At 37.6% G+C, this 26,775-nt stretch overlaps 1 pseudogene; it reads right to left on the bottom strand.

Moving 5' to 3' along the window:
• Positions 1-975: 975 nt before the first annotated feature.
• Positions 976-26,376, bottom strand: LOC124939228 (annotated as a pseudogene).
• Positions 26,377-26,775: the final 399 nt, after the last annotated feature.

Here is a 26,775-nt window from a genome sequence, read left to right as displayed (position 1 = left end):
TGAAGAAGTTTCTATGTAATTAAATAGCCCCAGATATTAGGAATAAGGAGAATCTACACTCATCTACATTTCCCGCTACCAAGCCACTTAACAAAAAGGACTAGATAGAAGACACTTAACCCCATTTCTTTTTCTTCTATTGGCGAAGTGTTAGACATTGTTTGTTCAACAATTTTTTTTAAAGTGTTCAATGTTTATCTATTTTAAAATTGGAAAAAGTTACACATTTGAAAATAAGGAAAAGAGTTGCACATAAAACTAATAATTTACAAACAAATTAAAAAAGTATCTAAAACATGTAAATAGTCAAACAAAAATCTAAAATTCAATGAAAAGAATATTACCGAACATATTGGACAATTATTAAAAGCATAATTGTTTGAGAAATCTTAAATGATAAAAATAAATTACAACATATATAGTTAAAATAGTAAGAAATTCACAAAATTTATGAGCTTATTATAAGAGGTCATTTACTTGGAAGTTCAAAATTTTTACTGTCCAAATTAGAAACAACTTTACAAGTCGATTAAAAATTCAGATTATGCACTACCAACATCGAAGACCTAAGACCCATCTCTTGTGAGTAAATATAAACAAATTGCCACAAAGAGAAAAGCTCTCTAAGAGAGAAAAAAGTTTCAATATTTCAATCTCATCAGTGAGCTCATAAATGATAAAACCATCTCTATATAAATCTGAAAAGGAATAAAATTTTGAATATGGATTAGTTCTATCTAAACAATGGGTCTTTGAAATATTTGACAAAAATCTGTTTATGAAAAAAATACATTGATAATTTCCCAATTAAATCCAAAAAAAATATCCCCAAATTGGCCTATCATAGCCACAAACAAAAACAATATTTAATCATCAAAGTTACAAACAAAAACATACTTGACAAATTAAGCAGTCTAAAATAAAATTTTAATTCCATAACCAATCATAGATAGAAATAATAGAAATTCTAAGAAGTTGACTCGAAACTACATTAATCCAATAACCAATCTTACTATCCTCCATTCAGTTTAAGATCCTTATGGTGAAGCACATTCAACATTGTGGCTGATGACTGAAAGAGAGCAACAAAAATTATTGTCAAAAAACAATGATTTTAGTTACAAAATAATTAAATAAAATTACAATACATTGATACCTTGAAATTGTAGCATCATAGAGTTTAGAGGCATTGCTTCATCTCCTAGATTTAGATCTGGAAGATTCTATTCAAAAACAAACAAAAAATTGACACTATGGTGTTGACAACTTGAGGTATGAGGTTTATTTTAAATGTTAACAATTCTATTATGATAATCATAATCAAAACTAAAGTATAAAGAATAGACTACCATAAATGTTAAAAGTAACAATTCATACTAACTAAAGTAATACACCATTATTACGAGATCGAACAGAAAGAACTAATTTACAAAATCACGACATATTAATTTTTTTGTTGTTTAAAATCAGATAATTAATTATATTAAAAAAACAAAATAAAAAACTTACTTCTCTTAGGTTTGATATTCCGACAAGATTTGCTGCCACAACGACAATTAAAGGCCTTGACCGGATGCTCATGGTCATCAAAGTCAATTCCATAATCCTGTAAAAAACAGTTTTGTTACACCAATCTATAATTTGAATCGTGATGTCAAATTTTTTTACTGTTTCCTAGAGATGATATATTAAGGAAGAATAAATAAAAAAAAAAGACTAATAAATTTATCTAGTTTCCACTTTATAAAGTAAAGAAAAAAAGAATGAAAGAGTACTATGATGTAGAAATTAAAGCTTTAGCGAAATCTCAAAGAATGGAATAGACTACACAAATTTATTTACAAATGTAGCAATTAGAGTTGTAATTGTCATTTCAATTCCAAGGTTGGATGTAAATTCAACATTTACTCAATTTTATCTAAATGATATAAATATTAATAAGAATAATTACACATGTAGTCTTTTTGACATCAATAGATGTTCCAATAAGAATAACTAATGATCAATAGTAAAAAGTTAATTGTTGAAAAACTACTTTATTTGAAAAGAATTGAAAAACTAAGTTAATTTACTAGTTTCTATCCAAATGTTATAAATGTTAAAGAATGTATAAGAGTAACTCTTTTGTAAATCCCATCCTTCCTGAAAGCAAGCTAGAAAAGGAAGAAGGCTCAAAAGAAAAGCAAGACCAACCATCATGTGTGTGTATTTGATTCTAACCAGACCAACCATCATGTGTTTGTTGGCAATCTCATTAACATATTTATGGAAAGTGTTGGTTATCTTATCTCATAAAAATTACACGTAAATGATATATGAAAATAATACAATGATAATAAAACAATACAACAGATTATTTAAGAAATGAAGAAAAATCTTCTCGTTTGCTCCGAGGCCTGTGGAATCACAGTTCCCTTAAAACAGTTTCACCGTCTCCCGTTTGTGCTGGAGAGTTTCGTCGGTGGCTGCTTCCCAGGGTACAACGGAACCTGTAATGATTTAGCACAGAAAAACCACTACAACAGCGAACTAAACAAAAGTACCTGAATCACAATCACCGGGTTTCGCACAGAAATGATCGAGTCAAGAAACTCGAAGAACGCTCACAAGAACACTCACAAGAATACTCACAAGAACAAGGAAAGACTTTAGAATTCTAGAGAGAGAAGTGATAAGATGATGTGTAGAGAGGAATACAATGTGAAGGGATATTTATAGTTGAAAATTAAACTCATAATCAATTCTTTAATCCAACGGTCACTAATCCATCATCCATTCATCCAACGGTTATCGTTGCTTGCCTTTTCATCATCTTTGCAAGTTACATCCTACAATAAATATTTTGTAGTTACAATGGCAATTAACATCATTTGTTAATTGCCTCATTCAAGACATTTATGTTAATTGTAACAATTAACAAATTTAATTCACAATGAATTTGATGTGAATTTCATTTAGATGAAATTTCACCTTAATTTACATTTGAATTTCATGTGAATTTCATTTGGATTAATTTCACTTTAATTCACATTTGAATTTCATGTGAATTTCATTTGGATTAATTTCACTTGAATTCACATTTGAATTTCATGTGAATTTCATTTGGATTAATTTCACTTTAATTCACATTTGAATTTGGTGTGAATTTAATTAGCCCAAATATCATTTCCATTTAATTAATGGAATTAGTTTAATTCCAACAATCCCCCACATTAATGGAAATTGAAAGAGTAACCCGGTGAAAGGTTCAACAGTTGAATTTTACATAGGATAGGTAGGTGTAACCCTTTGAACCTTCCCTTATGAAAGTATATAACTTTACTAGCCGATTAGTAGACTCGATGTCCTTGAACTATTCTGCCTTTTGTGTAAACGATTACACACTTTCACATAAAATTCTTCCTGATACATGTCAGTTCTCATGATTGTGTTCGTTTTGGCCATGAACACTCGCCTGGTTCAGTGAGAGGGTCTAGAATTGAGCCGTGCAATTCTTTCGAAGCGGCCCCACTTCTCTCTCACATAGGTGATCTCTTTATTCATAAAGAATCATTAAAAGCCTTTGTGCTTATCCTTTCCCGAAATGCTATTTTATCGTAGGATTTTTACCCATAGCAATCTACCAAGTTTAGTACAATTAGGTTGTCCCATTGAACCTAGTTCTTGGGATCTCCAGTCATCATAGGTTGGGTTTCCCTTCATACTAACTTATTGTAGGCTTAAGTCCCATTCCTTGTGTGGACTTTAACACCAACTCTCTATTTAACCCTTTGGTTAGCGGATCCGCAATATTATCTTTTGATTTTACGTAATCAATTGAGATAATTCCAGTAGAGAGTAATTGTCTAATGGTATTATGTCTACGACGTATATGTCTGGACTTACCATTATACATATGACTCTTAGCTCGTCCAATCGCAGATTGACTATCACAATGAATAGAAATTGCTGGTACGGGCTTAGACCATATTGGAATATCTTCTAAGAATAGACGTAGCCATTCAACTTCTTCACCACATTTGTCAAGAGCTATAAATTCAGATTCCATCGTGGATCTAGCAATAACAGTTTGTTTAGAAGATTTCCAAGATATAGCTGCACCTCCAAGTGTAAATACATATCCACTTGTTGACTTAGAGTCTTTCATATCTGAAATCCAATTAGCATCAGTGTACCCTTCGATAACAGCAGGATGTCTCGTGTAGTGCAGACCATAATCACGAGTATTTCTTAAATACCTAAGTAATCGTACAATGGCTTTCCAATGATTATTACCCGGATTACTCGTGTATCTACTTAGTTTGCTTACTGCATAGGCTATATCTGGTCTTGTACAACTCATTAAGTACATTAGACTCCCAATTATTCGAGAATATTCTAATTGAGAAATACTCTCTCCGCGATTTTTAGATAGATGTTGACTCGTATCTATCGGAGTCTTAGCCAATGCAGAATCATCATTGTTAAATTTTTCGAGGATTTTATCCACATAATGTGATTGACTTAGAACTATCCCTTCCGATGTTCTAATCACTTTGATTCCAAGAATGACATCAGCCAATCCCATATCTTTCATGTCAAATTTTGAATTTAACATATCTTTAGTGGATTTAACCATTTTATCATCACTTCCAATGATAAGTATGTCATCTACATAAAGACATAAAATGACGTAACCATTTTTTGTGTCTTTAATATAAATACATTTATCACATTCATTGATCTTAAATCCACTTGAGATCATAGCATGATCAAATTTATCATGCCATTGTTTTGGAGCTTGTTTTAAGCCATACAATGACTTAACTAATTTACAAACTTTATTTTCTTGCCCTTGAGAAGAAAACCCCTGAGGTTGATCTATGTAAATTTCTTCTTCCAAGTCTCCATTTAAGAAAGCTGTTTTTACGTCCATTTGATGAACTTCTAGATTGCGCAAAGAAGCAATCGCAAGAATCAATCGAATAGAAGTTATTCTCGTAACTGGAGAATATGTATCAAAATAATCAAGACCTTCTCGTTGGCGATATCCTTTTACCACCAGTCTTGCCTTATATTTATCAATTGATCCATCAGCTTTCATTTTCCTTTTGAAAATCCATCGGCAACCTAGTGGTTTATTTCCCGGAGGCAGATCCACTAGTTCCCATGTATGGTTTTGCAAGATAGATTCTATCTCACTATTAATTGCCTCTTTCCATTGAGGCCCTTCAGACGAGTTAATTGCCTCATTATACGTTTGAGGTTCACTTTCCATCATGAAAGTAATAAAATCTGGACCAAATGATTTTTCGGTTCTAGCTCGTTTACTTCGTCTAATTTCAACCTCAACTTCATTCTCCTTTTCTTGTTCATCTAGTTCAAGAAATCTTTTTGGAGAACGTTGTTCTTCATTAGACTTATATGGAAATACATGTTCAAAGAACGATGCATTTCTCGATTCCATTATCGTATTCTTATGAATATCCGGAATGTCCGATTTAAACACAAGAAAGCGATAAGCACTACTGTTATGTGCATATCCAATAAATATACAATCAACAGTTTTTGGTCCAACTTTCACCTTTTTAGGTAATGGTACGGCTACCTTAGCTAGACACCCCCACATTCGTAAGTATTCATATGATGGTTTTCTTTCATGCCATAATTCATATGGACTCTTATCTAACTTCTTTCGTGGAACCTTATTTAAAAGGTAATTAGCTGTCAAAATAGCTTCTCCCCACATGTTATGTGGTAGACCAGAACTTAATAGAAGTGAATTCATCATTTCTTTTAATGTTCTATTTTTTCTCTCAGCTGTACCATTTTGCTGAGGAGAATAAGGTGCTGTCGTCTCATGGATTATACCATGTTGAGCACATAGCTCGGCAAAAGGTGATTCATATTCACCTCCTCTATCACTTCTTAACACCTTGATCTTTTTACCAAGTTGGTTTTCAACCTCATTTTTATAAAGAGTAAATTTCTCTATGGCTTCATCTTTACTTTTAAGAATATACACATAACAATATTTTGTGTTATCATCAATAAAAGTAATGAAATATTTTCCTCCACCACGTGTTGGTGTTCCTTTTAAATCACACACATCTGTATGAATTAAATCAAGCGGTCTATTACTTATTTCAACGTTTCGAAAGGATGATCTCGTCAATTTCGCTTCAACACAAATTTCACACTTGTGTTTCTTATTAATTTCGAATGTAGGTATACTACTCAGTTTTATTAATCGATGCATCGAATCATAATTAATATGACCTAGTCTACCATGCCATAAAATGGAAGACTCCAACAAATAAATATAAGACTTATTCTTTTCATTCATACTTGGCTTAACTGCCATTACATTTAGCTTAAAAAGCCCATCAGTAGCATAACCTCTACCTACAAACATTCCACCTTTGGATAAAATAATTTTATCCGACTCAATCACAATTCTAAAACCATGCTTACTTAGAAGAGATCCGGATATCAAATTTTTCCGAATCTCTGGAACATACAACACATTAGTTAAAGTTAAATCTTTTCCTGAAGACAACCTTAACACCACTTTTCCTTCACCTTGTATGTCAGAAGTGGCAGAATTCCCCATGAACAGCTTTTCACCATTCTTCACTTCTTCGAGGCTTGAAAATACTTCTTTGTTGGAGCAAACATGTCTTGTAGCTCCTGTATCAACCCACCACTCCCGTGGATTAGATCCCACCAAGTTAACCTCAGATATCATCGCACATAGATCCATGTCCGATAATCCTTGAGTCAAGTTAGCCTCTCGAATTCTTCTCGGCTTCTTGCAATCAGAAGATCTATGGCCCATGCCATTGCAATTGAAACACTTGCCCGTGAACTTCTTAGAGATTCCTCCTTTAGGATTAAGGCTCCGGTTTTTGACAAAAGAATTATGTTTCTTCTTGTCTTTACCATGCTCAACCACATTTGCTTTAGCCACATGTTGACTAAAGTATTTCTTTGAGGCGCTTTTATTTTCCTCTTCAATGCGTAGACGAATCACCAATTCTTCTACGTTCATCTCCTTTCGCTTGTGCTTAAGGTAGTTCTTGAAATCGTTCCAAGACGGTGGCAACTTCTCAATAATAGCAGCCACTTGGAAAGTTTCTCCCAAATTCATGCCCTCAGCATGAATTTCGTGCAAAATAACTTGGATCTCTTGAACTTGTTTAATGACTGGTCTTGAATCTACCATTTTGTAGTCCAAAAATCGACCGACCATAAACTTTTTTGCACCCGCATCTTCTGTTTTGTACTTACGTTCAAGAGATTGCCAAAGTTCTTTAGCCGTATTCTTTTCACTGTACACATTGTACAATGAATCTGATAAACCATTCAGCACGTAATTTCTACATAGAAAATCTGAATGGTGCCAAGCATCAATGGCCGAAGCCGCTTGCACATCAACTTTCGGATGCACGTTTGCATCCGACGATGAAGCCACGTCTGGCTCATCGATTTTGGGAGTGGGAGGATCCTCCGTGAGGAATCGCGCAAGACTTAGGGTCGTGAGGTAGAAGAACATCTTTTGTTGCCATCTCTTAAAGTTTGATCCATCAAATTTTTCTGGCTTATCCAGATGGTTAGCTGGAACTGGCATCCTCATGTTAGAAGCAGGTGTTTCGGTAGTCATTCTGAATCACAAAACCAGAAACGTGTAAGAATCTGAGATAAGTAATATTTGCAGATTGTTTTAAGATTGTTGGTTATCTTATCTCATAAAAATTACACGTAAATGATATATGAAAATAATACAATGATAATAAAACAATACAACAGATTATTTAAGAAATGAAGAAAAATCTTCTCGTTTGCTCCGAGGCCTGTGGAATCACAGTTCCCTTAAAACAGTTTCACCGTCTCCCGTTTGTGCTGGAGAGTTTCGTCGGTGGCTGCTTCCCAGGGTACAACGGAACCTGCAATGATTTAGCACAGAAAAACCACTACAACAGCGAACTAAACAAAAGTACCTGAATCACAATCACCGGGTTTCGCACAGAAATGATCGAGTCAAGAAACTCGAAGAACGCTCACAAGAACACTCACAAGAATACTCACAAGAACAAGGAAAGACTTTAGAATTCTAGAGAGAGAAGTGATAAGATGATGTGTAGAGAGGAATACAATGTGAAGGGATATTTATAGTTGAAAATTAAACTCATAATCAATTCTTTAATCCAACGGTCACTAATCCATCATCCATTCATCCAACGGTTATCGTTGCTTGCCTTTTCATCATCTTTGCAAGTTACATCCTACAATAAATATTTTGTAGTTACAATGGCAATTAACATCATTTGTTAATTGCCTCATTCAAGACATTTATGTTAATTGTAACAATTAACAAATTTAATTCACAATGAATTTGATGTGAATTTCATTTGGATGAAATTTCACCTTAATTTACATTTGAAATTCATGTGAATTTCATTTGGATTAATTTGACTTTAATTCACATTTGAATTTCATGTGAATTTCATTTGGATTAATTTCACTTGAATTCACATTTGAATTTCATGTGAATTTCATTTGGATTAATTTCACTTTAATTCACATTTGAATTTGGTGTGAATTTAATTAGCCCAAATATCATTTCCATTTAATTAATGGAATTAGTTTAATTCCAACAGAAAGGACAACATGATCCAATCTTGCAGCAACAGAAAAAGAATATTGAGATAACTTAGAGGGACAATGAATCTTATGGTGTTCTACAAGAATGAAAGACTTAAATGACAAGAAAAACACATCTATTTTTGTGTGTATAGCAGGTTATGGTCTTTCAAAATGCAGCCAATAGTCACATTATCATCTACAAAAGCTGAGTCCATTACAATTGTTGGTTCTACTTGTCATGAGGTTTGGTTGACAATAATTCTTGAGGAAATCAGGCATGTTTATGTAGGTCCTATCAAGATATATATTTGATAATAACAGTTTTATAATCAAACTCTTCAAGATATTATAAATGAACTAATTAAAAATTCCTTGAACACTTGGTAACATGTCTACTTTTTATGTGATTAAATCGAAATCGAAATGAACTAATTAAAAATTCTATTCAGATGTATTAGACTAAATAACCATAGGATAACACTACTTACCCAATTTAATTCTTCCATTGCTTTCACTTCTCTTGAGGTATAGAATGCAAGTTGTACAAAATGGGAGATTAGGAATGGTAATCAATTAAATACACATTGTGATATAAAATAACTTATTAAAAAAGAGAAAAGGGTAGGAGATACTAGATATAATATAATAGATCTATTAAAATGACTCATTTATGTGAAAATGTTAGAACAAAAATTCCACAAATATTTACATGATAATAATGATAATATGGAATCTCCACCTCCACTGGTATTTCAAGAAAATTGTAATCAAAACACCTAACACCATAAATAAATAAACATTAACAATAAAGTTTCACAAATTTAAATTTGAGATTAATTAAATACATTAACTTACCTATGATTAATAAACCTTGCAATGTTTCCATAATAAGTAACATCCAAGCATAGAGCTTCTTCATCTTTTAAGACACCTTCTGAGCCCCAATCGGCGTGAAGTAGAAAAGGATAGGTATGCACTTCACCATCTCGCTTGGCCAACACTCGCTTGTATATCTCAGCGTTTGTTAGTATTTCACCAACATATTCACAAACAAAAGCACCCTTTGGAAGGTCTTGTAGGGTTCGAAGACCCCATCCTTTACCAACTTCCGGTGTCATAAAAATTGGCAAATTTATGTTTATACCTCGTTGCACGACCCGATTCCCACATTGTTTATTGCATTCGCATTTCCACCTGTTGGGGAAAACCCTGACAGAACCACAAAAGAAGAAAACAAACTAAAAGAACACTAACAAAATTTGATAACGGAGTTCGGCCAAAATGTTGCCTACGTCTCCGAGCACTAAGGCTATCAATTAATAAGGAAGAAGAGATACAAATTTGGGTGCCATAAACCAAATAGGGGAGAGTTTCTTTTATACACTAAGAAACTTCCCCAACTCACATCATCTTCCGATGTGAGATTTATGCTAATTGTGAATATAGTTTCTGTTAGGATCGGGGACGCCCTTGGAGGACCGAGGTGTTTCCGGTTTTAGAAGGGTGGCCGCTTACAATACACAACACACTTTGGTGATAGTCTGGTTAGAGACTATAACCGTTCTCAACACTACACAAGCTGTCACAGACTCTTGAATCGGGTTCAAGGGCAGAAATGTCTGTTTTAGTTTGAAGCAACGTATGTGACTTAGATGATGTTTTAGAAGGAGTCGGTTTTATGGATGTGAGTGGACCGGTTTACGGAGTATGATTAATTTGGTTTGAGGTTAGGTTAATTGAGTAAGTAATGATACGAAAGAAAGAACACGAGATAAAGATTTTTATGGATGTTCGGAGCAAACCCTCCTACGTCACCCCTTCTTCTCAGGTTATGAGAAGGATCGCCACTAACTTTTATAGTTACAACAACACTGTCGGTCGAGATGATGAGAGCCAACAGTCATTTTCTTCTCTCTCCTCTGGATTGGTTGATCATTATCACGCCGGTGCAGAGAGGTTACTTGCACGTTTCACCTTCCTCAACACTTGGCAGTCATGCAGACAACTCTGAGTGTAGGATGACATAATCGGTTTTCAGATTTGGACACGTGTTGGGCATGCACTTCAGGTTGTCAACTTCGGATCAGTAAAGCATCATTGCTTTCCTCGCATGCTTCCGATCGGATCTGATCTTCTTTTATTCCTTCGAGACACGTCTATTTCGTCATGTTACGTCACTCTTGTAAGTTGAAGTTTCCGGTTTTGTCTCTTGTGCAATATGATCCGGCTGGTATGTGAACTTTTGTCTTTGCTGACCGGTCACTTGAGAGTGTGAAAACCGGTTCCTCTGATCTTTGACTTGATCACTTTGAACTGGTTTCTTTGAAGTATTTCAGCAACCGGTTTATGAGGCCCCAACCGGTTCATACGATTTGATTTGCACCTGCACATGAAAGTTAACAACTGTTTAGTTTTTCTAGACGGTTCAAAAAATTAACTTTACTTAATTTTTCTTATCAATTTCTACCTTTTTGATTATTTAGAATAAATATTCAAAATTTGTAATGTGTGGCCAGTTTGAAAATTAACTTTCTTAATTTTTCTTATCAATTTCTCCCTTTTTGATTATTTAGAATAAATATTCAAAACTTGTAATGTGTGGCCGGTTTGAAAATTAATTTGTTTAGCGATTTCTCCCTTTTGATTATTTTCTGTTTGAAGAAAATTTTCAAAAATATGTGTTTTGAGTTTTTCGAAGAGATATGTAGAGACTAATAAATTCAAAAGTATAATAAAACGACTGAGTTCTGAAACAAAGTTAAACATAAACTGTTCTTGACGAAGTAAAAAGAGATTAAGGCTTGGATGGTCCCCCCTTTTCAAGTTCTTTCTCCAGGTCTTTTTCAAGCCGCCTTCTTTCTTCCTCTTCCCTTGCCTTCCACTCCCTGTCGCGTCTTTCAGCGTCAATCAGAATTCCGGCCCACACACTTGAGATGCCGGGAGTCTTTTTGCCAAATCCAAAACCGGCACAAATTGGTTTTGGTGGATGAGGCGGTTGAGCAACAATTGGTCTGGAGCTTGGAGTTGCGGTTGACCTTTCAATTGTCCTCTTCTTGCGCCGGTTAAGTTCTTCGATATCCTCTTCTTCATCATCTTCTTCTTCATCAGCAGAAGGTTGCACGTTCAGTCCGACCGATACGATTGTTCTTTGGCTGCTTTGTTCTGCCCGCTTTATTACCTCCGCAACCGCTCTCCGTTTCTTCTTGTTTCGTGTTTTCATTGCGTGAGACGGTTGAGCCGGTGTGGGTTCCTGGATAGCTGCATGTTCTTCCTCGTTGCATTTCTGGGCAAACTCGTGATCTTTCTCCTCAATTTCTTTCTGCAACCGTTCCCTTTCCCTTTCTTCTTCTTGTAGCCTCTTAGCGGTTTCGGCATCAGACTCGATTTGCTCTTGAGTCTTTCTTACTTGGAGTTTGGACAAATCCCCAATTTGAATAGCCATTGCCTGCAACATATCTATCAGAGGAGCGGTTGCGGTTTGGATGGACTCTGCGATCAAAGATTTGACGGAGGTTTGCACAGCCTCATCTATCATGGATTTGATAGATGTTTGAACGGTGTTGGCTATTTCGGTTTGTACAGATCCCCGTATAGTGTTTGACAAATTTGCTTCAGATGTTGCAATTCTCTCATCGGTTTCCGTTTTGTAAGTTCCAAGACATGAATCAATGGTATCAATTACTGTCTGCTTCATTTGATCAATTTCCGGAGCCTTAGCAGTTTGAGGGGGATCTCGTTCCCGGTTTTCCGCTGTTCTAGATGTCTCCCCGACAATATAGGTCGGCATTGCTAAGTTGGTGTCGGCAGCCGTTTCTCCATTGTGCATCAAGATGGTCAAGGCTTTGCAGGAGCTTTTCCCGCACTAGATGAAACCGTTCAGACATTTTCTTTTCAATTGGAGTTAGCGTTGCTCCTTCCACTTCTTTTAAAGCATCCTCAACTACTTGTAACCGAGCGTATTCGCGAATTACCGCGGTTTTGCTGAAGGCGGGTTGGATAAGATTGGTGTGTGCCAGCTTGAGGGCCCTTTATTCTAACTTTATGAGTTTATCCCAATGTTTGTTGCCGCTCATCCTTGGAACCATATCCGACAGCTTTGTCTCACAACGAAGCTGTACCCACAGAAGGTATGGTGAAATCACATCACTGGCACTTTTGTTCATATCCTCGAATAATTCTTCCTCTTGTTCTGCTGAAAGAATGGCCCTGTCCCCGGTTAAGATTTCTGGTTGGGGGCCGGTTTGCAGAGTACCTTTTCCAGTCACCGTCGAATCTTCAACAAGGACCTATTTTCCTTTGTTAACCTGAACTGACCTTTCAAGTATGAATGCTGAGTCGGTTGGCCCATCTTGAGCCGATTGGTTTGCTGTGTCATCTGGAACTGACTTGTTCCCTGCGGAACCAGATGGTTCCTGTTCTTCAGAGCTATCCTCCTGAGCCGGAGAAGTAATGTTTGCGGTTTTGGTCGTTTCTTCGACCGGTTGAACTTTACTTTGATCGGGTATCTCAACCTGATCAATTGATTTACGACGACTTGACACATCGTCTTCGGTTTCCCTTGCAATATTTTGGACTACGTCCACAATAATTTCAGAGGTGTTTAAGCCTACGTCGGTTATTACCTCTTCGATCCTCTTGCTTGGGGACTTGGAGTTTTCAGAGTTGATACTAACCTCTGCTTCCCCTTTTGACGCTGACTCGGTTTTCTGGCTCCCCGAGGGTTCGGTTTGCTTTGGTGAGTTAGATGAAACAGGAATAGGACGAACGGTATTGATGGGAATGGGTTGGAAAATGTCTCCAGTTCTTTCTGGTGGATTGTCCGAGGAAAGGGTTTTCTCGGAGTCCGCCGGTTTGCTGGAGCTCTTCTTTGCAGAGGACTTTTTCCTCCCCTTCGTTTCTTGTGCGGCTTCGGTTTCAACCGCCTTTCTCTTCGGTTTCTTTTGTTTTGAACATTCTTCAGCCGGAGCGGAAGAACTGGTCCCCTTGGAAGACTTCGTTCTGGAGGACTTTGGTTTAACTGCTTTGTCGGGCTTCTCAATCATCGACTCAGAGTTGAGAATATTGTTGGGTGGGAGCGGTTCACCTTCACCAAGATCTAACTTGAGAAACTTGAGAATCTTGACAATTTGCATTGCGAAGGCCTAAACCCGGCCATCCTTCTGAATCACCATCCCACAGAATTCTTCGAAAATGACAGCTCCCCAATCTACCTTGTCACCGCGGACAATGGCCATCATCATTTTGAGTTTAAATTTCGTCAGGTTATCGAAGTTACCTCCTCTTCCCTGAATGGAACGAGCGATGATGTTTAACAGCCACCTGAACTCCGGTTTCAGCTTGTTCTTCCGGCTGGAGTGAATCACCAGATCCTGGTCTTTAAACGATATCACCAACCGGACAGCATTAGACTCTGCATCGGTTAGGTCGGTTTTGAGATCCAATCCTGTGTTGGGTAAACCGAGGGCTTCAGCAAATAGCTCCTCGGTGATCAGAATGTCCTTGCCGTTGACGGTGGCGGAGACCGTCCTCTTTGTTAGCGTCGCCGTCGCCAGAAACTCCATTACCGTCGTCGGATATACAATGAATGGACCAGATAAGAACTCCTCCAACCCAAAATCTCTTAGAGATTGAAGAACAGCCTTGTTTTTGTCTTCAGTATGTTCATCAATATCTGCAAAATCGACCTGCAACATCCATTGGAAGGGAGCTTTGCCTAGAGCCATGGTAGATTTTAAGAAGAAAAGATGAAGAACGATGATGATCGGAGTTTGGATTGCCTTTGAAGATCTGGAAATTTTAGAGAGAGAGAAAGCGCATGTGTCGAATGGGATAATTTGAACTTATATAGACGACGGTTCCGAACGGTTGGAAGACGAAACGTCACTTGATAATGTTTTGGCGCCAACTTTCCCTCCAAAAGTTACTGCAGTAACTTTCGGCGGTAAATGCGGAAAACCAATGGGCGGTAAATTTTGGGAGGTAAAACCGTGGGCGGTAAATTTTTCAATTTTTCGTTTTGCTTGAGATTCCGGTTTTACTTGAAGCGTTGTTAACCGGAAGTTTCGTTTAACAAGAGGTTTTGTGTTTATTAGATTTTAAAAGCCAGAAGAAAAGATATGAAGGAAAACTGGAGACTTTTAAAATTAGATATTTTATAAATGATAAAAGGTGAACATCAAGCGGTTTTAGTCGTACAACAAAATGACCAAAAACCGGAAATATATATATCTAACTTAGTTTTCTTTAAACCAATCCCCTTCCACCATTCTGTCGAACCACTTGTTCACGGTGTTGTCGGGTGTCCGTTCCTCAATCCTCGATATCCATCTGTCCAGCATGGATATGGTGATGGTGTTGGACGGTCCGACCGGAACACCGGGTTCAAGGTAGCGGCGCTGAGCCATCAGAAACCGGGTGATTTGAGGGGCGAAACTGGTCCTTCCCCTTGAAGCGGTTATGAGCGACTTCAGGTTGTTGAAGAGGTAGGTTGCCCAGTTGATTGATGAGTTTCGGATGATGGCTATCATGATGTCGAAAGCCTCCCGGTTGTAGTTCTGGTTTGGCATTCGGCCCATGATAGACCTTTGAACCAAGTCATGCAAGACTTGGTAATGAGGAGCAAGTTTCTCTTTCTTCCCAAAGTCCTTGATCGGTGCGTTGGAAGAAGAGAAGATCTGGAAGAAGTCTTCCTTAGCCGGAAGGAATGGCGTTGGGAAGTCCGAAAAACCTTCGGTTGGAAGGTGAAAGAAGTTTGCAAACTGATCTTCGGTAATCCGAAGAAATTGGCCGTCGATGATGGTGCGGATGCTGCCATCATCTAGAATGTGGCCATTATTGAAGAACTCGCACACCTCCTCTACGAGGATAGTGTCTGAGCCTTTGAGAAATCCTTGAAGCCCCGATTCTATGATCGGTTGGAAGATGCAGTCATGATATCTGCTATCTTTTACATCTTCGAAGTCGACAATGAGAGTGTTTCTGAGTTCAGCCGACATTGTGAGGAAGAGTGAGAGAGGTTGAAGAGATTTTCTGATCTTTCAAGCTTTAGAGAGAAGGGTGAAGAAAACGTGTTTTGAAGATAGAAGATTAAGTCCCCTTTTATAGCCTGAAACGGTTGGATGCATTTAATGAGGATATTTTGAAAAATCTAACCGTTTATGTCTGGTCATTAATAGCTTTGTGAGTTTTCAAGAGAATAAAGACATGTCTTGTCGAATCAAGTCAGGCATGCTTATTGAAAATGGAGATTTCTGTTTCCAAGAGTGATGTGATTTGATTTGGTATGACGTATTAAATATTTGATCATTTATGATTTTTAGATTTGAGATTAAAGTGGAAGGAAATGAGCTTCATTAATTGTGGTACCAAACCGGTAGTACAACAAAATTACCGGTTTTGGAAAAGAAAAGAAATGAGACAGAAGGAAAGATAGGTTAAACGTTAGATGATTCAGCCGCTTGATTTCTTTTAGCCTTAACTGCTTCCCACCGATCGACCAGTTCTTGTACTCTTTCTTTAGTGAGCACATGCTTTGGATGGAGGGTCACGAAAGGTCCGGAGTGGATGTCCAGACTGGCACAAAAACCGCTCAGCTGAGGAGCGTAACCGGTTTTGTTGGAGAGAAGCATCTTCTTCAGATTGCTGAAGATGATCCAGGACCAGTTGACTGGTGTCCCAACCGTTACAGCGATCATCATCTCGAAAAGCCTTTGGGTGTAATAGTAGCTTTTCTCTCTGTCCAAAATGGACTTTCCCAGAATCTCACAGAGAAGCTGGTACTTGTGAGAGAGTTGGCTTTTAGCACCCCAGGGTCTAACCGGGATGTCAGAGTTTGAGAACCGACGACACATTTCTTCCATGGTCACCGGGGAGTAGGTTAAGTCGGTTACCCCTTCAGTGGGCAAACCGCAGTATTCAGCGAAATCCGTCTCGCTGAATAGAAATTTCTGACCGTAGACTTGTGCAACGATTATGTCTAGATGCACTTCCTTTGCGGTCTGGAAGAATTCTTCGACTACTAAGTAGTCGAGAATGAATCTGTTTTCAAGGAATCCTCTTAGCCCGCTTCTTTCGACTGCTAAGAACATTTCTTTAACCTCATGATCTTCATATTGGTAGATTGAGTTAAAATCCGCCAATAGAATCTTCTTTGCTAGAGAGTTGGAGTTCATGTTCTTGAGAGAGAGTTTTAAGCTCAAGACTGTTATTTGTGAATAGTAATTTTGTGAATATTTGTGAAGGTTTAGGGGTGGTTTATATAGCCAGGGGTTTGGCTAGATTAATAGGTTTAAGCATGCTTGATGATGTCATCAGTTATTTAATAGGCTTTAACTTGTTGAAGTAAATAATGTTTATTTCCAAGGCAAAAACTAATTATTACCAAGATATTAATGATGACAAAGATCTGTTGACAAGATGTGAGTCTCCCTCTCTTGATGATGGACACATGTCGTCATCTCGATTGTGGTAGACTGTTTTCATTTATTACAGGCTTCATTTTTCAAAATATGCATGAAAACTCAGTTAGTCATCCCAGGTTAACCGGAGAAGTTCATTCCATCAGACCAGAATGCATTTGTACTAAGCGGTTTTCCATGACCAGTTTTAGTAGGATGTTTTGTTCCGATTGTGAAGAAATGTTGAGTTACGTCAACATTTGTTCATCTTTGGATTTAGTATATCCACTTTAACCTGGTTGTTTCAACCGTATAGTAAGTATACATGTGATTTGAAGTTATGAAGTAATCGGGCATAACCGGAGACTTCCTCCCGGTTAGCATTTTTGAATTATCAATGGCCTATTTGAATATGGTTTGAGAAGCGAGAGATTCTCCCTGAACGCATATCCCTGTTTCTCATTGTTATGCAGGCATAAGCATGATATGAGTTGATTAAGATTAGTAAGTCCCAAAATATTTCGAAAGTGAGAAAACTTAGCTTCCTGTAGCGGTTTCGTGAATATATCCGCTACTTGTTGTTCGGTCGAGACGTATTCCAGCCGGATGTGTTTCTCCTGAACATGCTCCCGGATGAAATGGTGTCTTATATCAATATGCTTTGTTCTTGAGTGCAACACCGGATTGTATGTAATTGCTATAGCACTGGTGTTGTCACAGAAGATTGGAGATTCCTTGGCTTTTGGAAGCTAGAAAATTTACCCATGTAAATTTAGAATAATCATCAATAACCACCATAGTATAATGCATGCCTCCTAAACTAGTTACTTTAACCAGACCAAACAAATCCATTGCAAAAGTTCTAAGCATCGTTCAGATTGATAGTTTCCTTTACTTTTGAAGGATGACTTTACTTGTTTGCCCATTTGACATGCAGCACATACTTTATCTTTTGAGAACTTAACATTTGGAAAACCGTGAACTAGTTCCTTGGAACATATGAAGTTAATTGTTTTGAAATTCAAGTGATTTAACCGTTTGTGCCAAAGCCAGTTTGGATCATTTCCGGCTATCATACACACAGGTTTTTCAAAATCAGTTTTCCAATTAACTTTGTAAATATTTCTCATCCGGTTACCGGTTAAGAGAATATCATTATCCTGATTTTTAACTAAACATGCGTTTTTATGAAATTCAATTTTGTAACCCACATCACACATTTGACTTATGCTTAACAAGTTAAAACGCAGTTCTTCTACCAGCAATACATTACTTATGGATAGATTACCATGGACAATCTTACCCTTGCCCACGGTTTTACCTTTCGAGTTGTCCCCGAATGTTATGATTGCTCCGGTTTCATACTTGATGTCGGTTAGTAGCTCTACGTTTCCGGTCATATGTCTTGAGCATCCACTGTCCAGGTACCATTCTGAGTTCTTTAGCCGGTTGCTCCTCCTAACCTGCAACAATCAATTATTTACACCTTTTTGGTACCCACATTCAGTTGGGTCCATGGTTGATTAGTCCGTTTGGGAACCAGACTTGAATAAGTCGGATCACTTTCCCGGTATCTGTTTTTATAATATTTGGCTTAACTTCTTGACTATTGCTCAAGAATGCCTTATGTTGTGATGAGTTTCTTTGAGGTCGAGTTTTATTTGGTTTATTTGGTTTCCGGTTGACTTTCCTTCTCTCAGGATGAAGCCATTTTTCCGATTCAGTAGGACTTACATACTTAAGTTTTTCTTCCGGTTTTAAGTCATTTTCGGTTTTTGAACTCTTGACAAATCTTATGAATGGAAGGTTGTCTTTCGTGAGTTTCATCCCGTTAGGTTGTTTTGATTCGTTTTGTTTATTTGGTTCGTAACCGATACCAAACCTACACTTAGGGTGTCTTTTATAGTTACACATTTGTTTTACAGCTAGACGTGATCTTTCCCACGCAGCCGTGACGTACATTGCTCGTTCATCGGTTTCAGTTACCGGTTGAACTGTCTTCTCATTATCGGAGAATAGTTCATCCGGTTCATACATTTCGGTTTCACATGTTTTAACAGATACATTATTTGACTTTTCGGTTTTAGATTCTACCGGAGTCGGTATGTACGCAGATATGTTTCTGAACTCAGCAACCATTTCGTTGAGTGCAGAAATAAATCTTCCTTGGTAAACTCGTCATGAGAGAAATCAAATACCTCTTCGTCGTTTGCCATGAAACAGGTCACTCTCTCTTCACTGTCTTCATTATCGGAGTACGCCCACTCGCTTCCACCGTTGGATGCAATGAGTGCCTTCTGAATCTCCTTTCCTTCGTCTGTGTGCTGATCATCGTTTCTCCGGTAGTCGTTTCGTTGGTTATCGTTTCTTCGGTAGTTATTTCCCTGGTAGTTGTTTCCCTGGTACCGGTTGCCTTGATAGTTGTTCCCCTGATAGTTGTTTCCTTCCGGTTTTCTATCGTCTCTCCTTGGTTTTCTACATTCTAACCTGAAATGTCCAAAACCGTCACAGTTATAACATCTTTTGTTTGATTTGTCTACATAATTATAATTAAAATCGTTGTTAGATGGTGGCTGGCTCTTCTTCATGAATCTCCCAAATTTCTGAGCTAGCATCGCCATCACATCTTCAGTGATCTGATCAGTGCTTTTGACTGGAACCGGAACGGTTGATACTTGGACCGCCGGTTCCGCCGATGTAACCAAAGCTCTGGTTGCGGTTGATGCGGATGCTTCATCTTCAATCCGAGACTTGATCTCGAACTCGTAGGCTTTTAGATCCTCGAACACATCATGCAACTTCATCTGCCCGAGGGTGCTTGATTCCCTCATCACCATGGTCTTGATATCCCAAGTGCTTGGCAGAGATCTTAAGGCTTTGATGATTACTTCTCGGTTGTCATACTTCTTTCCGAGTGTTTGAAGCTCGTTGACCACACTGGTGAACCGGTTGCTGAATTCCTTCATGTTTTCCCCCGGTTTCATCCCGATGTTTTCATATTTCTGTGTAGACACCAAAATTTTGATCTCCTTTGTTCTTTCGTTTCCCTCATGAATCTGAATGATCGTTTCCCAGGCTTCCTTTGCACTATCACAGTTTGATATTTTGTTCAAGGTGTTATCATCTATAGCCTTGTAGATGTGCCTCATGCAATGATTGTCCAGGTTACTCCGTCTTCGATCTTCATTTGACCATTGGTCTGCCTCCTTGTTGATCTTGATCGGTCCTTCTTTCAGGACTCGGCTCATCTCATCATCTAACGTAATCAGATGTAGGTACATCTGTTTCTTCCAACTACTAACGCTTCGCTGTTTAGCATTGGCGGCTTGTCGCTGTGGGTCATGCTTCCCATCTTCTTCGGTTGCTTGAGTGCTAAGAACCTCGCTCTGATACCACTCGTTAGGATCGGGGACGCCCTTGGAGGACCGGGGTGTTTCCGGTTTTAGAAGGGTGGCCGCTTACAACACACAACACACTTTGGTGATAGTCCGGTTAGAGACTATAATCGTTCTCAGCACTACACAAGCTGTCACAGACTCTTGAATCGGGTTCAATGGCGGAAATGTCTGTTTCAGTTTGAAGCAACGTATGCGACTTAGATGATGTTTTAGAAGGAGTCGGTTTTATGGATGTGAGTGGACCGGTTTACGGAGTATGATTAATTTGGTTTGAGGTTAGGTTAATTAGGTAAGTAATGAAACGAAAGAAAGAACACGAGACAATGATTTTTATGGATGTTCGGAGCAAACCCTCCTACGTCACCCCTTCTTCTCAGGTTATGAGAAGGATCTCCACTAAATTTTATAGTTACAACAACACTGCCGGTCGAGCCCAACTCGCTACTCGCCGGTTACACCAACTCACTCTTTGATGTAATACAATAACTCAACACAACAAGATACAGAAAGCTTCCGGTTTAGACACACCGGTTTGAATTGTAAAAGTTTATCTCTCTAACTTATTGCTTTTCTTAGAACAATGTGATTCGTATTTTTCGCTTGATGATTCGTTTTTTTTGTGTATAATGAGGACGTTTCATCTTCCTTTTATAGCTGATGAGAGCCAACGGTCATTTTCTTCTCTCTCCTCTGGATTGGTTGATAATTATCACGCCGGTGCAGAGAGGTTACTTGCACGTTTCACCTTCCTCAACACTTGGCAGTCATGCAGACAACTCTAAGTGTAGGATGACATAATCGGTTTTCAGATTTGGACACGTGTTGGGCATGCACTTCAGGTTGTCAACTTCGGATCAGTAAAGCATCATTGCTTTCCTCGCATGCTTCCGATCGGATCTGATCTTCTTTTATTCCTTCGAGACACGTCTATTTCGTCATGTTACGTCACTCTTGTAAGTTGAAGTTTTCGGTTTTGTCTCTTGTGCAAAATGATCCGGCTAGTATGTGAACTTTTGTCTTTGCTGACCGGTCACTTGAGAGTGTGAAAACCGGTTCCTCTGATCTTTGACTTGATCACTTGGAACTGGTTTCTTTGAAGTATTTCAGCAACCGGTTTATGAGGCTCCAACCGGTTCATACGATTTGATCTGCACCTGCACATGAAAGTTAACAACTGTTTAGTTTTTCTAGCCGGTTCCAAAAATTAACTTTACTTAATTTTTCTTATCAGTTTCTTTTATATACTAAAAAACTTCTTTCACTCCCATCATATTCCGATGTGGGATTTTAATTGTGCCAAAAAATAACAAATCTCCACCTTGGCACAATATCCAAATACTTATCTTCAATATTAAAAATAGCTCTTCAGTGCTTCCAATTGGCGCTCTTCAGCGCCGACTCAAACGCGGAAAGTGTTTACCAAATCTAAACAATTAGATTTGGTTTTCCCCATGTCTTTCATTTCGAACTCTTTACCCAATTGAGGCTTCAATTTATCAACTTCATATTGGCTCTTTGATGCTATCAACGTACAAGAGTAGATAGATGTAACACTCATCTTGTAATTTGCGCAAATACACACATGAACTGAATCTGCTTCTTGTGTACTTGTGCTCAATCATAAACTTGTCAAGTCGCTTGTACCATTGTCTAGACGATTGCTTCAACCTGTACAATGATTTGTTCAACTTGCAAACCCAACTTTCTTTATCAGCAACTTTGAATCCATCTGGTTGATAAATGTAGATTTCCTCGTTCAAATGACCGTGTATGCATGCGGTCTTCACATCTGGTTGAGCTAGCTCCAAATTCATCTACGCTACTAAGGCCAACAAAATTCTAATGGAAGAGTGTTTAACAATAGGAGAAAGTACCTCATTATAATCACCTCCTTCCTTCTGAGTGTAGTCTTTAGCTACCAATTTTGTCTTGTAACGAACATCAATTTTTTCGGGAAATCCTTCTTTCTTAGCAAAGATCCATTTACAACCAATAGCCTTCTTCCCTTTTCGTAGATGCATCAACTTGCATGTCTCATTCTTCTGAATAGATTGCATCTCATCTTCTATAACACCTCTCCTTTTTCCATTTTCAGTACTTCGACTGACATCTGAAAAAATGGATGGAACATCATCTACGACTAAAAGTGCATAGGCCGCCATGTCAACAAACCGACCTAGTTTTTGAATAACTCGTCTTGGCCTATTCACAGCAATTGATTCACTTTATTCTGAAGGTTCTTGGGTCAGAACATCTTCCTCATTTAACTCTTCGTCTGTCGTCGGAGAGTCACTTCTAGTTGGGCTTATCTTTATCTACTCAAACTCCACCTGTTGCGGAGTACAATCAATCTTGTCTGGTGTTACCTTATTCAACATTGAATAATCATCAAAAGTAACATCTCTACTGATAATGGTTTTCTTTGCATCCAAACACCAAAGGCGATAGATACTCTTTAACTCCCGTAGTAAATCCCATAAAAAGAGCTTTCTTTCCTCGTGGATCCAACTTTGATTCAACTAAATGATAATATACAGTAGAACCAAAAATATGCAAAAAATCATAATCAGTTGCAGATTTTCCAGACCATACCTCTAATGGAGTCTTGCCACCAAGTACAGATGATGGTAGGAAATTTACCAAATATTGAGTGTATGACACAGCTTCTGCCCAAAATTTCATGTCTAACCCAGCATTAGACAACATACATCGAACTTTCTCCACCAATGTCCTGTTCATACGTTCTGATACTTCATTCTGCTGTGGTGTTTTTCTAATTGTGAAGTGTCGAACTATGCCACACTCTTGGCATAACTTCTGGAATGGATCATTCTTGTATTCTCCACCGTTATCAGTCCGGAGAACTTTGATATTTATTCCTGTCTGGTTTTCAACTTGAGTTTTCCATTTAAGAAAAATCTCAAACACTTCACCTTTGTTCTTCATAGTAAACACCCATACTCTTCTAGAAAAATCGTCAACAAAAGTAACAAAGTAATGTCTACCTCCAAGAGAAGGAGTCTTGGCAGGTCCCCAGACATCTGAGTGCACATAATCCAAAATACCCTTGGTGTTAGGGATAGTAGTGCCAAATTTTACTCGCCTTTGTTTTTCCAGAATACAATGTTCACAAAAATCTAACTTACAAACTTTTGTACCTTTCAACAATCCTTGCTTGACAAGAGTTTGCATAGATTTCTCACCAGCATGCCTCAATCGCATATGCCATATCTTTATTGCCTCTAACTCCTTACTACTCCTGGAAGTTGGTACATCTGTTGTCCCATTAACTGTACTACCTTGATAGTAATACAAATTATTACTCTTCCTGATAGCTTTCAACATCACTAGTGCTCCAGAGATTACCTTAAGAATTCCCTTTTCCAATTTCACATGTAGGCCTTTTGACTCTAAGGCCCCTAAAGAAATGAGATTCTTTTTCTTATTCGGTATGTACCGAACATCTCTGATAATTCTGGTGGATCCGTCATCATTTCTCAGCTTGATTGAACCTATCCCTTTTATTTTACATGAACTAGAATCTCCCATGTAAACATATCCACCATCAAGTTCCTTAAAGTCAAAGAACCAATTTCGAACTGGTGTCATATGTTAAGTGCAGGCTGAGTCCAATATCCACGCCTCAAAATGTGATGTTGTGTGTGACATCGATAAAGAGTATTCTGAATCTGCATCACCTTTATTTTCTGCAACATTCGAATTTTCAGAATCTTTCTCTTTCTTCTTCAACTTTGGGCAGTTAATCTTCCAATGTCCTTTCTCATGATAGAAAGCACATTCATCTTTGGCAACTCTACTTTCAGATCTTCTTCCTTTCCCTTTTGATTTGCTCTGCTGACGGCCCCTGACCATCAATGCTTCATCTGTTGTACCTACTTTGCTTTTTCTTTTATCCTGCTTTCTCAATTCATGACTATATAAAACAGAACTTACAACATCAAGAGAAACATTTCCCTTCCCATGAAGTAACGTTGTTTCTAAGTGTTCAAATTCATCAGGAAGGGACGATATCAACATCAACGCAATATCTTCGTCCTCAAACCTAACGTCAAGGTTTAACAGATCTGCTATTAATTCATTAAACTTAGTTATATGCTCATTCATAGTAGTACCTGATTGGTAATCAAACTGGAAGAGTCGCTTCTTCATAAGGAGCTTATTCTGACCACTCTTTTTCAGAAATTTATCCTCCAATGCTTGCCACAGTTTCTGTGCAGAAGTTTCATTCTTCACAGCATACTTCTGCTCTCTAGACAGGCACGATCGAATTGTTCCGCACGCCAACCGATTCATGATACTCCACTCTTTTTCTTTTATACCATCTGGCTTTCCGACCTCAATAGCAACATCTAGACCCTACTGAAAAAGACAATCTAGAACCTCACCTTGCCACATGCCGAAATGCCCAGTTCCATCAAAGATTTCCACCGCAAACTTCAAATTCGACATCGGTGTCCTCGTCCAGAATGACGAAGGAGTTGACGCCCCTTTTGAAGACTCCACCATGCCAAGGACGAACCTTCGGCTCTGATACCACTTGTTGGGGAAAACCCTGACATAACCACAAAAGAAGAAAACAAACAAAAAGAACACTAACAAAACTTGATAACGGAGTTCGGCCAAAATATTGCCTACGTCTCCGAGCACTAAGGTTATCAATTAATAAGGAAGAAGAGATACAAATTTGGGTGCCATAAACCAAAGAGGGGAGAGTTTCTTTTATACACTAAGAAACTTCCCCAACTCCCATCATCTTCCGATGTGGGATTTATGCTAATTGTGAATATATTTTCTTTTATATACTAAAAAACTTCTTTCACTCCCATCATCTTCCGATGTGGGATTCTAATTGTGCAAAAAAATAACACCACCAACATTCTTTAATGAATTTCTTTATTAAATGTCCTCTACATTGACAATCTTCCAAATTTGCATCATTTCTCAATTTTTCAAGCGGACAGTCCCCCTTACATTAAAATTTGTTGTGCTTTTCTGGAAAGCGGTTCATAGAGATACATTGGTCTATGAAGTCCTCTTTTACAATGCCATCTACGTTGTATGCAAAATCGCCACGAGTCTCTCGGGCACATTCACAGGGTGGATAACACGATACACAATTACCGTGACAAGTTGCACAGCTATTACTATTATCATCAATTCGGGCCAATGAAAATTTTACATAAGCTTTGTCATATATCACATTCTTCAAACTATAATGAAATGTTGGAGGAGGTTCATCGTTAATCTCGTTTACTAGTGTAATGACAACTGCTTCTTGCCCTTTTGAAATGTCATGTCTTTTCAATATATTTTTTGAAACATTTCCTTTTACGCTAATCTCAGCATTGCTGACAAATTTTGAAGAAGTTTTTTTGATCTGGACAATGTAACTAATCAATGTTATTACGGTAATGTATAACATATTATTTTTCATATGGACAATATTAGATAGATTAAACATGAAAAATATGAAATTATTCAATTCCATCACACATACCTTCAAGTGTTATCGAAGGTTGTTTTCCTTTGTTTATAATTGTCGATGATTTAGTTGCATCAAAATGGCGTTTACTAATATTACCATGGTTGTTTCGCGGAAAATTATTAGTACAGAACAAGACATCATTCGTTTCTTCCTTCTTTAGACACGACTTCTTAACAATAGGTTTATCGTCTTTCTGTTAAAATTGAAATAATAATAATAATAATAAGTGAAAAATAAATTAATCAATTATCGAAAAAACAAAAAGAGACAGACAGGCATTTCATATTGTTCAAATATATCATATCTGCGAGTACTCTATCGTTGTCTTCCTCAATAAGTTGCCAATTTTTATCTTATAATTTCAAAAGTTTTTCCAACACATTTTCTCCTCGCTAACACCCAAATCTCTCATGGCATGTGATGCTTTCACAACTCTTGAATTTGGAGTCATTATTCCTACATGCACAAACAAAAATTAAGAAATACAATGGGTAACATTTAATAATTGTTTTTATCCCATAAACATGTATGAAATTAAAATTTGTTTTAAAACCGTTCATTTTTTAAATTATTTATCCTGTTTAATTTGTAGTTTTAAAGAGGCATGGAGAAATTCGTTTATTGCCTAAACCAATTACAAGTATCTAAGTCTAGACCTTTATGCTAGTAAATACCTGTTAATAAAATTTGTGACATTTAACATGACACATACATTCAAAGTGTGACACCCTACATTCACCCTAGCATGATATAAATTTGTTAATAAAATTTGTGATATTTTAGTCTCTTAAGTCGACTCTTCCACTAGGTCATACTTGTAAAGTAAAAATACTAAGATCTATGTAAAAAC

Source organism: Impatiens glandulifera, chromosome 5, assembly GCF_907164915.1.
Source record: "Impatiens glandulifera chromosome 5, dImpGla2.1, whole genome shotgun sequence".
NCBI classification, from domain to species: domain Eukaryota; kingdom Viridiplantae; phylum Streptophyta; class Magnoliopsida; order Ericales; family Balsaminaceae; genus Impatiens; species Impatiens glandulifera.
Note: the sequence above shows the minus strand (reverse complement) of the source record. Positions and strands in the feature narration are given on the sequence as shown.